This window comes from Haliotis rufescens, unplaced genomic scaffold (assembly GCF_023055435.1).
Source record: "Haliotis rufescens isolate VD_foot unplaced genomic scaffold, xgHalRufe1.0.p SCAF_16, whole genome shotgun sequence".
Taxonomy (NCBI): domain Eukaryota; kingdom Metazoa; phylum Mollusca; class Gastropoda; order Lepetellida; family Haliotidae; genus Haliotis; species Haliotis rufescens.
The window spans coordinates 1,116,439-1,127,903 of record NW_025963846.1 but is presented as its reverse complement, the minus strand read 5'-3'; positions in this window follow the sequence as shown (position 1 = coordinate 1,127,903).

Here is an 11,465-nt window from a genome sequence, read left to right as displayed (position 1 = left end):
TTATACAAACGCATATAACTCCATTTGATATGTAGTTATGTCCTTCAGATATTAGGCAGTATTTTGTTCGCTCACAGTTTCCGTAAAGCTTCTTAATTAAAAAAATTGTCGCACAGTACTTTTATCGGTGTACGATAAAAAGCGGAGAAATTTACTGTTTTTCAACGCAGAATATATTCTCGGACAACACTTAGGAGTGTCTTTTTTTGTAAACCGGTTTGATATTTACAGTTAAATTTACACCATCAAATAGGAAATTTATTATTCTTCATCTCTGCGTACTTTTATAGCCAGAGGTAGATCCAGTGCCGCGTGAGCGCAATTCTCGCACAACCTTCACTTTTCCGATCTTAGGAAAATGTGCGTCAGAAAAAAAAACTCGGCATCCAGAGGGTTAAACAACAAACAAACAAACAAACATGAAGTACTGGACGTCAAAATGGCCGACACGGTAAACGCGACGGGAGAGATTTCCGAAGTTGTCAATGAACCTGTGGCTATTACAAGTGTTAGTCATCGTTGATCATTTGGCCGATCATTGAAAGGTGATTATATAGATGTGTCAAATAAATACCGAGGTAAATTGATAGATTGATGTAGACTGTGACAGTGTTAGTCTAGACACGGATCGAGTCGATACAAAGATGCGATAGTTTGGATGTACTTTTCTTCTTTCTGTTCATTAGGATGGGTCGTAGCGAGGACATTCGTGGACGGGCTTAGAATTAAAACAGTGTATGAATGTCAAACTGTTTCGTGCATGCGCTTATGAACGTCAGTTTCGCGGTCTTGTGACACGCTTCACGTGCAAGGAAAACGCCGTATATCGTGTAAACCTCACATTAAAAATAACATTTAAACCACTGTTAGTTCAACTGGTATTACTTTGAAAATCGAATTCAAGTTTGTAGCTTTAGCCCATGGCATGACCCTGAATATACCCAGGTAGTAGTGGAAAATTATGCATTTAATGTTTTGTATACAATAGGCCCATATACAGTCATAGAAGACATCCTGCAAATAAACCTGATCTTGTTCTTTTTCTCTTTTTGAAAGCCTATGAATTAAGCGGACATAGCTTTAGTAATTCATAGTATTCAGTCGTCCGACTACCCATTGTTCTCAGCAACCCTTGAAGATCCGTGTTGGAATAGGTATTCAGCAACCCATGCTTCCCGTAAAATGCGTCTCTGCTTGTGGTAAGAGGCTACTGACGGGATCGGGTGGTCAGGCTCGCTGAGTTTGTTGATGCATATGATCGTATCATGATGTCGTGATTATTTACAAACAGACGTCATATAGATGCAATATTGCTGAGTGCGGCGTTAACCCTCTGGATGCCGAGTTTTTTTTCTGACGCACATTTTCCAAAGATCGGAAAAGTGAAGGTTGTGCGAGAATTGCGCTCACGCGGCACTGGATCTACCTCTGGCTATAAAATTACGCAGAGGTGGAGAATATTAAATATCCTATTTGATGGTGTAAAGTTAACTGCAAATAATGAACCGGTTTTAAAAAAATACACTTCTAAGTGTTGCCCGAGATTTTTTTCTGCCTTGAAAAACAGTAAATTTCTCCGCTTTTTATCGTACACCGATAAAAGTACTGTGCGACGATTTTTTTTATTTACATGCTTTACGGAATCTGTGAGCGAACAAAATACTGCTTAATATCTGAACGACATAACTATATACCAAATGGAGTTATATGCGTATGTAAAACGACAAACATGAAATGCCAAAAATAGCTTGCCGTAAATGACGAAAACTGATTTTTCTCCATGGCGACAGAGAGGTTACACACGTACAAAGAAAAAGGGGCATAACTCCGCTATGTTCAGCACTAGTTTATTGTAACTCAGGTCAATTGGTGAGAATTAGCTGTGGGTAAGGACAATATATTTTCGTGGTGTTTTGTTCACGAGGAACCAAACTATTCCAACACAAATATCGATAAAGAAACTGTATACGTTTAGTAGTAAAAAAAACCCATAAGAAATGATGAAATCGTGCTTAATAAAAAAGAGGTGATAGAGAAATGGAGGGCCCTATCTAACCTATAACTTAGTCCTTAGATTCAAACATTCTCTTGAATGTGTAAATGTAATTTGACTAATGTTGCACCATTATTAATGGAACACTAGCCTTATCATCAAATGTAATGAAATATCCAAAAAAATAACACCGTTCTATTTGACGTCATGGCTGGTTTTATGTCTTTCATAACGTCGGAGAAAGACGACACTGGTATTTTGATTATTATATATCTCCCCTAATTTTCGTTCATGATATGGAAAATCTCGATGTGTAAAACGGAATATGACGCTTTTTCGACACAACATAAAATGACTGCTTTCACCAATTAAATAATGTCTTGAATATGTAAACAATTAGCTAGTTTATCGTGTGCCTTAATTGGACAAGACACGCACCTGTTTGGCATCAGTTTACGCAATGAAATACCAAAAAGAATATTTCAAAACAACCAAATTATATTCAATATTGGACAGATATTGTTATTATTTCCCTTCATCTCGTCTCAGAATTACACACTAAAAGATGCGAAGAAAGCTCTATTGGTATAAAATTATCAGGATAATCGTATACGGTTGAACCAACAGCTAGCTAGGTAACTTGGCATGGGTTATATTTTTATACATTTTACAATTCCTGGAGAAATAAAGTGAACAGTTTAATATCCTGTGATCACAACATTAAAAAAAGAATGAACCCATTGATTATATAATGCAAAACGAGAGGAATAATTCGTAAATTGTTTGTGGCTAACACGTATACGCACCTGGCGAATCGTTAGATATCACGGCTCTGTGTATCAAATGACAAAAAAACAAAAAACAAAAACAATTCCAAGACCAAGACAATTCTTTCAGAAATGTGTGCATATCTTTTTACGAAAAATATTATCCATTTTGTTAAAGTAATATAGATCTATTCAGTTTTAGTTATAAAATAAAATGAAACAGCTATTCAAAGACATTGGTTATATGAACTTATAATATTGACTATTACACATCCCAAGAAATACGTACATGCTGCAGTTACCTTTACGCTTCATCTTGTAACACTTGTCCAAAGGAAAGAAATATCGCATTCGACACTAAAAACCTATCAATTGTTATGTAAATAATGTTCAAACAAACAGGAGATTATCAAAGGTTCGTTCATTCATGTTGTGGCTTATATTTGCGTATGATATCATTTTGAACATTGACAAATATCCAAAGGGAAATTAATTCTGTGAAAAAATTATAAACATATGCAAAATCTACATCATAACTTAAACTGTAAACAGCATGATACAATGATCGTGTGCACTCTCATTCAAGGACCTTCACCTCAAAGGAATTACCAAATATGTACAACAATGTTGACGTATGACATCACTACCTGTGACCCACTTTTACAAAATGGCGTGTTCACTGTCAACAGTACGCGGGATTTTACGAGGGGACTTTCGTTGATTCAGGGATCGCATATACATAAATATGACATGTAAGTAATCAGAAACATTCTGACAATCTATGTACTGTTATTTGTTGTTATAATTTTCATTGAAAAAAAACGAAATAGGCAGAAATTCCGATAAATACCGTTGTCGTTGTGCGTGATTTTGCGTCAGTCATGGCGTCACACAGGACGGTAACTTTGACAATTTCTGTTGAAAATATCAAATCATTGCAGTGTATCTATTTTAAATTCCCTAATGTTTCCTACTACTCTCTTCCCGTGCATATTCTGAAAATGTTGAGCCAATATCTTGAAAGAATAGACGAATGGATAGCTCCAAATAGGAGAAAATGCTACACTGTGTAAAATCTGTTTTTTGCTTTGTTTACATTTCAAACAAGTGCAGTTTTTCGAGCACAGCGTTCGTTTTCACACCTAACATATTTTGCTTGATTTCATCCAGCCACTTTGTATTGGTGACAAAGACCATTGGTCATTTGATTCTAAAATGTATGAGGAATTCAAGGATGTGTGTATCGCAGCTAAGTTTGAAATATACGCGATGCTACAGGCGCCTCATAACCGGTGTACCTGAAACGTGATTTTGTAAACATTAGCCAATATGGCGGAAAGTTCACTTCGGTGTTCGTGTTTGCGTATTTTCCAAAACATTCGAAACGATTCTCGGGTTATCGGAGACGTTTTGGAATGATCATTGGTGATTTCATAAAAGACAGATACCCGTGATCACTAATATGCTATTTTGGAAATTCATTTCTCCCAGTAAATATCCTAAATTTAGATTTCAAAACATGCTGTCAATAACGCCGTGAGAGGTGATTTAGTAATGTGTAAAAAATGGCGACATTTACGATGTACCTAATTTTCAGAGGTCATTTTCAGTAATTTTGCTTGGCCTAAAATGCCAGTGGATGATATCACAGAACAGGTAATTTCCCACCTTATTCAAAACTGTGAAGTGTATTTGTGTGGGTGATGTATTTTGAATTTTATTCGACTTCAAAGTGAGGGTTGTAGAGGAAGGACATATATGTCCCTCTGGCATCCAGGGGGTTAAACAACAAACAACAACATTGTTCTCGGTGCTCTTACAAGTTTGGTATCTTTTAGCATCTTGGTTCAGATCAGAAGAATGTCCCCTTTCAGACCTGTCAGTTTGTGTAATGCAGAAGGCTGCAACAACAGTTCAAATGCAATGCACAATACTGTTCGATGCACATGGCGCTACATTATTATTACTCCGGTCTATGGTGCTAGAAAAGACTCACAGTCGCCTTAGGGACCGACCATTATTACCGTTATTGGGGTGTGGTGTATGTGGGTGTGTTGAAGACAATTTCTCTAAAATCTTACAACCTACATCTTCGGCCACACGTCCTTCCAGTTATGCAACAAGCGCCCGACCTCACACGTCAAGACTGACAAAAGCCTTTTGGGGAAAACACAGGATCCGGCTCTTGCCATAGCCCTCCAGGTCTCCAGATTAAAACCCAATCGAACATTTATGAGATGCACTGGATCAACGACTGCGAGCGCGTCAGCAACAACCACAGAACCCCCGACAGTTGGCACAAGCACTGCAGGCAGAATGGTTCCATAGAAAAATGCTTTTCCTTGACCTAATTTAGAATATGCAGTTCAAAAGACAATTAAGATCTATGAATGGGCAAAAAGAGGTGATTACATTTGAAATAAAACACATTTAAATTGTTCCATTAGAATGACAAAGAAAGACATATTTTATTAGTATTATTTTACATTGAAACAGACAAACATATAGCAAGCCATACATACCTTAATAAGATCCCACAACAAATATCATTTCAAATATGTAAAACATGATATACCAGCTCATGTATTGACAAGGAAAAACTTTACAAAATAAAATTATTATTCTGTTTCTAACATATATTTTCTTTTATTCGGCCTGAATAGTCATCATTAATACAGCTGGTAACAGAAATAGTGTAGAATTAGAAGCGCCTATAGAATAATAAGACTTCACGCAGAATGATTCACTTAATTTAGTCAATTTATCTCCTGGTCGCGTGTCTCACAATGGAAGAGAATATTTTATTACTTTCTAGAACATTCAGATCATAAACTACAGAAATGTTCCATAGAAGTAGAAAACTATATTTCGGTAATGAAATTCCGTTGATGATATATATCCTTTAACTCAATATACTTCGGTGACTTCGATTTAATGTAAACACATCTTTTACCCAAGTAGGTTATGCCTAGACGACCAAGGTGCCTGGACATGGGTTACACACTACAACTGTCCGTGGTCACGTGGGCTCCATTCTGAGAAAGCTATGACATGCTGGACTTCCCTGTGAAGAATGTGATCAGTAGATATAGGGGTGTATTTTGCTGGTCAGAATGTTCCGAGTAGCGGGGAAAGTATAACCTTCCGCATTCATGGTGAAGTGTAAGAATGAGTTGCGGGTGCTGTCCACACCCAATGATACCCCAGTTACCGTAGAAAGGCAGTTGTAGTGTCAGCTGAGGTCGTCTGGAAGCCTTATCTCATGATGTCCATGTCGGAAGATACAGAATAGCTATTGGCTAGGGGTATAGCAAATGGTGTTTCTGATCTCTAGGTCTGACTTTTACTTGTGCACAGTAAGCAAACCCCCGTTTATAACTAGAACTGCGGACCCGTGAAGATCCTTGGTAATATAGGTCTTCAGCAACCCATGCTTGCCGTTAAAGGCGACTATGCTTGTCGTAAAAGGCGACTAACGGGATCGGGTGGTCAAGCTGGGTGACTTTGTTGATGCATGTCATCGTATCCTAATTGCGTAGATCGATGCTGATGATGTAAATCACTGGATTGTCAGCTCCAGACTCGATTATTTACAGACCGCCATCATATAGCTTGAATATTGCTTAGTGTGGCGTTTAACAACATAAAAACCAAAACAAAACATTTAAGGTGATCACAAATACATGAAAAGTTTTCATAACATAACATTTGAAACAACACATCTTGTTACTGCTTTAGGTTTTTAAGATTTTGTTTTGATGCTCACAAAATCCTTATTTGAAGACCCTAAATTTTCTTTCTTATCACATATTGTACTGGATAGGTAGGAATAAAACGGCTTGTTTGATAGGCATTACTTAGAAGTTGACGGATGACAAGGTAGACACAAAACTTCTTTAATACTGTGTTGACAACCGTATAAGGATCTGTACTGAAACGTCGCTTTTCACAGTATTAAAAAAGTTGTTATCCATAAAATTGTGTCTACCTAGGAATAAAACGTGCTTAAAAATAATTTGACATTGTCGTAGTGACTTTCAGTGAACATCGGAGTTGGATTTCCCAATTGCGTAGATCGATGCTTATGATGTCAATCACGGGATTGTCTGGTCCAGACTCAATTATTTACAGACCGCCGTCATATATCTGTCATATAGGAATATTGCTGAGTGCGGCGTTAAACAACAATCAAACACACAAACGAACAAAGCTAGAACTGCGTACTATATACTAGTATGTTGTTTATGACGATATCATCTGACAGTCCCGATACAATACTATTGACACAACGACTTAATACCAATAGTATGATACTAATACTAGAATTGGTTATAAACATGCATGGACGCCGAATATATACACCTGTTTTTGTTTTTTTGTTAAGCACCCCCTGACAAAATAAGAACAGTGATATACCCGTTTATAAAAATTCAAGTTTCATGCTACTCAATCATAGAATGGCTGTCGATCTCGAGTATAGTCATGACAAAACCCACTGTGTCGCCCAAACACAGACGTATGAACCATTCGTCACCACCTTTCCGTAACCTGCAAGAAGATCGCCATTAGGCTTGTCCCGGAATAACACGATTTGGTCAGGAATGACATATGAACGTAAAATATGATACCCTCGAGTTACAGGAAAAACACTTTGGCAGTTATCCGATTGTTTAGTCAGCACATGTAAAAATGGCACGCAGGAGGCTGTCAGGGGTATTCAGCTGGCAAATTATTGGCATGAATGACACAGGTATGTCATACAGAGCCACTGGACAACAACTTGACTATGCCCAATCTGTCATCAGCAGACTCGTAAGTAAGAAAACACCGACAGACACGTGAAGTAAAGGACCGTCCACAACCAGGGCCATCCTGAAAGACAGCTGTACGAGAAGACGGCTCCAGCACGTCTGGTGAGGCGACAACCTTTTGCTATGAGTAAAGCTCTGAAAAAACAATGGCTTCCCTACAGGCATGTGTCCCCCAGACCTTCCCGAAACCGGCTAAAATCATTTGGGTTGAAGTCATAAAGGGTCATCAGACGTCCCTTGATAACTGCTGAGACTTTGATTGGCTTGGTGTATGGCTTTACGTTATGAAATCTGAGAACGTGGCGAAGGATCCATTGGTCTGATGAGAGCAGGTTCTTGCTGCAAGTCACGGATGGGCGATTGCGTGTTTGGAGACACAGAAACACTGCGTATACCCCTATACTAGGAACGTTGTACCAGCAGTCCCGTATGGTCGAGGCACTGTCATGGTGGGGGGAGCAATATCTCCGGACTGTAAGCTGGACATGGTAACAGTATAAGGCAATCTCAACGGCGATCATTACATCCAGGTCATGCACAATCCTGTTGTGACATTTTGACAATCATGCTCTTGCCACCCAACCTGTGTTTATGGACATTAGACCCCATCCTTCTTGTGTGGTGACTTCATTTATGCAAGGACATGCCACGAGTCCATATTTGAATCCATTGGAACATGTTTGTGACAGTCTTGGACGTCAGCTACAGGCAATGGATCAAGCAGGATAGAATGTGGCAGCTTTAGAGGCTGCATTGCATTAGGAGTGGCAGCAGGTACCTCTTGGTCGTATCAGAGGAGGAATGAGGAGAAGGGTATAGAATCTGTCATCCAAGTACAGGGCGGTTACACTCGCTATTAGTTTTCAGGATTGTGATTATCTTTGTAAGATAACAATGCATGTTTTTGGTCAGTAATGATTGTTCAAACCTGATCATGGAACTTTCCAGATCCACAGTTTTCAGACGGTCTTTTCAAAATGACACCGGTATAAGGGAATATTGGGAATATTGCCGAGTGTGCCATTTAACACAACCAAACCAACAAGCTGATTGTTTAGAAAGACTATTATCAGTAAACGAAGAAAATGTGATAAAGGCAGTCTCCTTTGTTGGATGATAACCATCTCATTTAATTGTCCATAAACTACCACCATCTTCTTAGTGCAGTGTGTTTCACCAAGATCCTGATGTCACACAGAGATGTATATTCATTGTAATACGTCCTTCCTCACTGGTGAATGACATTATGAAAACATTCTCTTCTCTCTGATGGTGTCAGTCATATTGATTTTTCGCAACAATAAATACTGTACAAACGTGGTATGTTGTTTGATATGTTGGTAGTACTTCTACCTTGTTTACAAACAGAACGTCACAGAGGCCACACTTGTTTTAGTTTGTTTCACGGATTCTAGCTTATCCACACAAGGTCGGTCGAAATATATATAAATGGTCAATTATTTATTTATTTATATGAAAGTCACTCTGCCATGGAGTTAAAACTGAAGCTGGCCTCTTGAATCACTGATAGTGATGTAGACACAGAATTTATATAACATTTGTATTGTATAAGGGGTCTACACTAGGGAGACATAATCAAAATAAAGATTTTAATGTTTAATTTATTTCTTAGGAAGGCTGCTTCTCAGTAGGGGCGACAGGAGGTGACATGAAAAATAACAAAATCTTTGGCCAGAGTGTGTGGCCCCCTTCAACAAAGCGTAAGCCTATGTTAAAGTATAGGAGTTGCGATCACCTCAGCGCTACGATCACTTTGTGGAACAGACCCCTGGTCGCAAACCTATCATGGAGTAATGCATTTAAGGTCGAACAATGTATTACGAATGAATTTTACGAATGGTCCAACACACAGTGTTCCTGTTGTGAAAAAGCTGGAATAAATAATAGCGATATTTAACATAATTTATCACACAAGCAAATTCATAAGAATAAATACCTTTATTATGCAAAGTTTTATGTCTTTAAAGTCATCATGACTATCAATAGCAAATAATGCTTTGGGTTGTTCCAGTAACAATGACTTCACATTCTCTGAATGGCAAGGACAGAAATTAACCAAGACAGTCTACTAGCCCAAACAGTAATAACATGTATCAATACCCCCCAAAATATTTCAAAATCTACTTGCCCTTAGGATACCTTTAGCACTAAAAAAACTTGTCCTGGCTAGGGCTAATTTCTATCTCTGAAATTGTAACATACCACACATTTTCATCAGCAAAGTCAGAGTCTCTTGAAAAGACATTGACCAGTTGCTCACCATCTACATTCACACCATTGAGTCAGTCTGACAGCAATAACCCAGCTACATCACAGTTGCTGGTTTATATCAAGTCTTGACCAGGCAAACCAGTGAGCAATGGTACATGCCATCTAAGCATGACTAGCCTGACAACCTGATCCAATGGGGACACCTTGTACAACCATCAACAGAATGCTGGGGCCCAACTCTTTAACATACAAGGTGAGAAAATATGTATTTTTGATTCATCATCTACCATGGTGAAAAATGAGTTCCAACAAAGATACAGAATTTTATGTCTATTTGTTTGTTTGTTGTTTAACGCCCGCACTCAGCAATATTCCAGCTATATGAAAGCAGTCTGTAAATAATCCAGTCTGGACCAGACAATCCAGTGATTGGTATCGTCAGCATCGATCCACGCAATTCAGAATTTTATGATACCATTATCTTAGCATGTTATAGTTGCAGATCTCCCTTCCATTGGTTTCACAGATGATGATTTTTAGCATTTTAAAAACAAAAATTCTTTTACGCTTACTGATTTTTAACATTTAAAAAAAATAAATCCTTTTACACTTACTGAAAACTCCAAACAATATACTTATATATACACAATATATATGTAATATAGTGTCCTACACAGATGGAACTTCCATCATGGTGCTACACACCCTACCAGTTTCAGAGTGTACACTTGAAAGGGCCTTGAATTTGTTGAGCACAAATCTGTACCAAACCTGTCTTCTTTGAGCCTTTGTTTTATGGAAGGAAGCTCCTTGATGAACGTGTGAACAAATACTTGCATTCTTTTACACTGGGGCAGTAATATAACAGCCATATCACAGCCTACAACATAAAAACAATCAATGTTGTCGAGGTAAGATGACAAACAAGCAACAAGGTCAGATATTTTAACCAACTAATCTTCACTTTTGCCATTATGACAAGCATGGGGTGTTGGGAAATCTTCTGCCAATAAATCCACACAGGATTGGATAATATCAATGAAAACATGGAATTGATTCACATTTTTGTAATCAGCAGTGATTAAACACAGAACCTGTTGTATTGTGGCTACATTTATGGTTAGACCCATGAAGGTCTGGGCTAGAATAGGTCTTCAGCTACCCATGCTTCCCCCAAGAGGCGACTATGCTTGTCGTAAGAGGTGAGTAATGGGATCAGGTGGTCAGGCTTGCTGACTTGGTTGATGCATGTTACTGTATCTCAAATGCGAAGATCGAAGCTCATGATGTCAATCACTGGATTTTCTGATCCAGACTTGATTATTTACAGACCACAATCATACAGCTGGAAAATTGCTTTGTGTGGCGTTTAACAAAAAAACAAAACAAAACAAAACATTTATGGGGATCACAAATACATGAAAAGTTCTCATAACAGAACATTTGAAACAACACGTCTTGTTACTGCTTTAGTTTTGTAAGATTTTGTTTTGATGGTCAAAAAATCATTTTTATAAAAGACATTTCTTTTTCTTTCTTATCACACATAGAATAAAATGTGTTTTAAAAAAATTGGACATTGTTGTAGTGACTTGCAAGTGAACATCAGAGTTGTATTTCAAACCATATGTATATTCAGTCAATCAGTATATAAATGCCTGT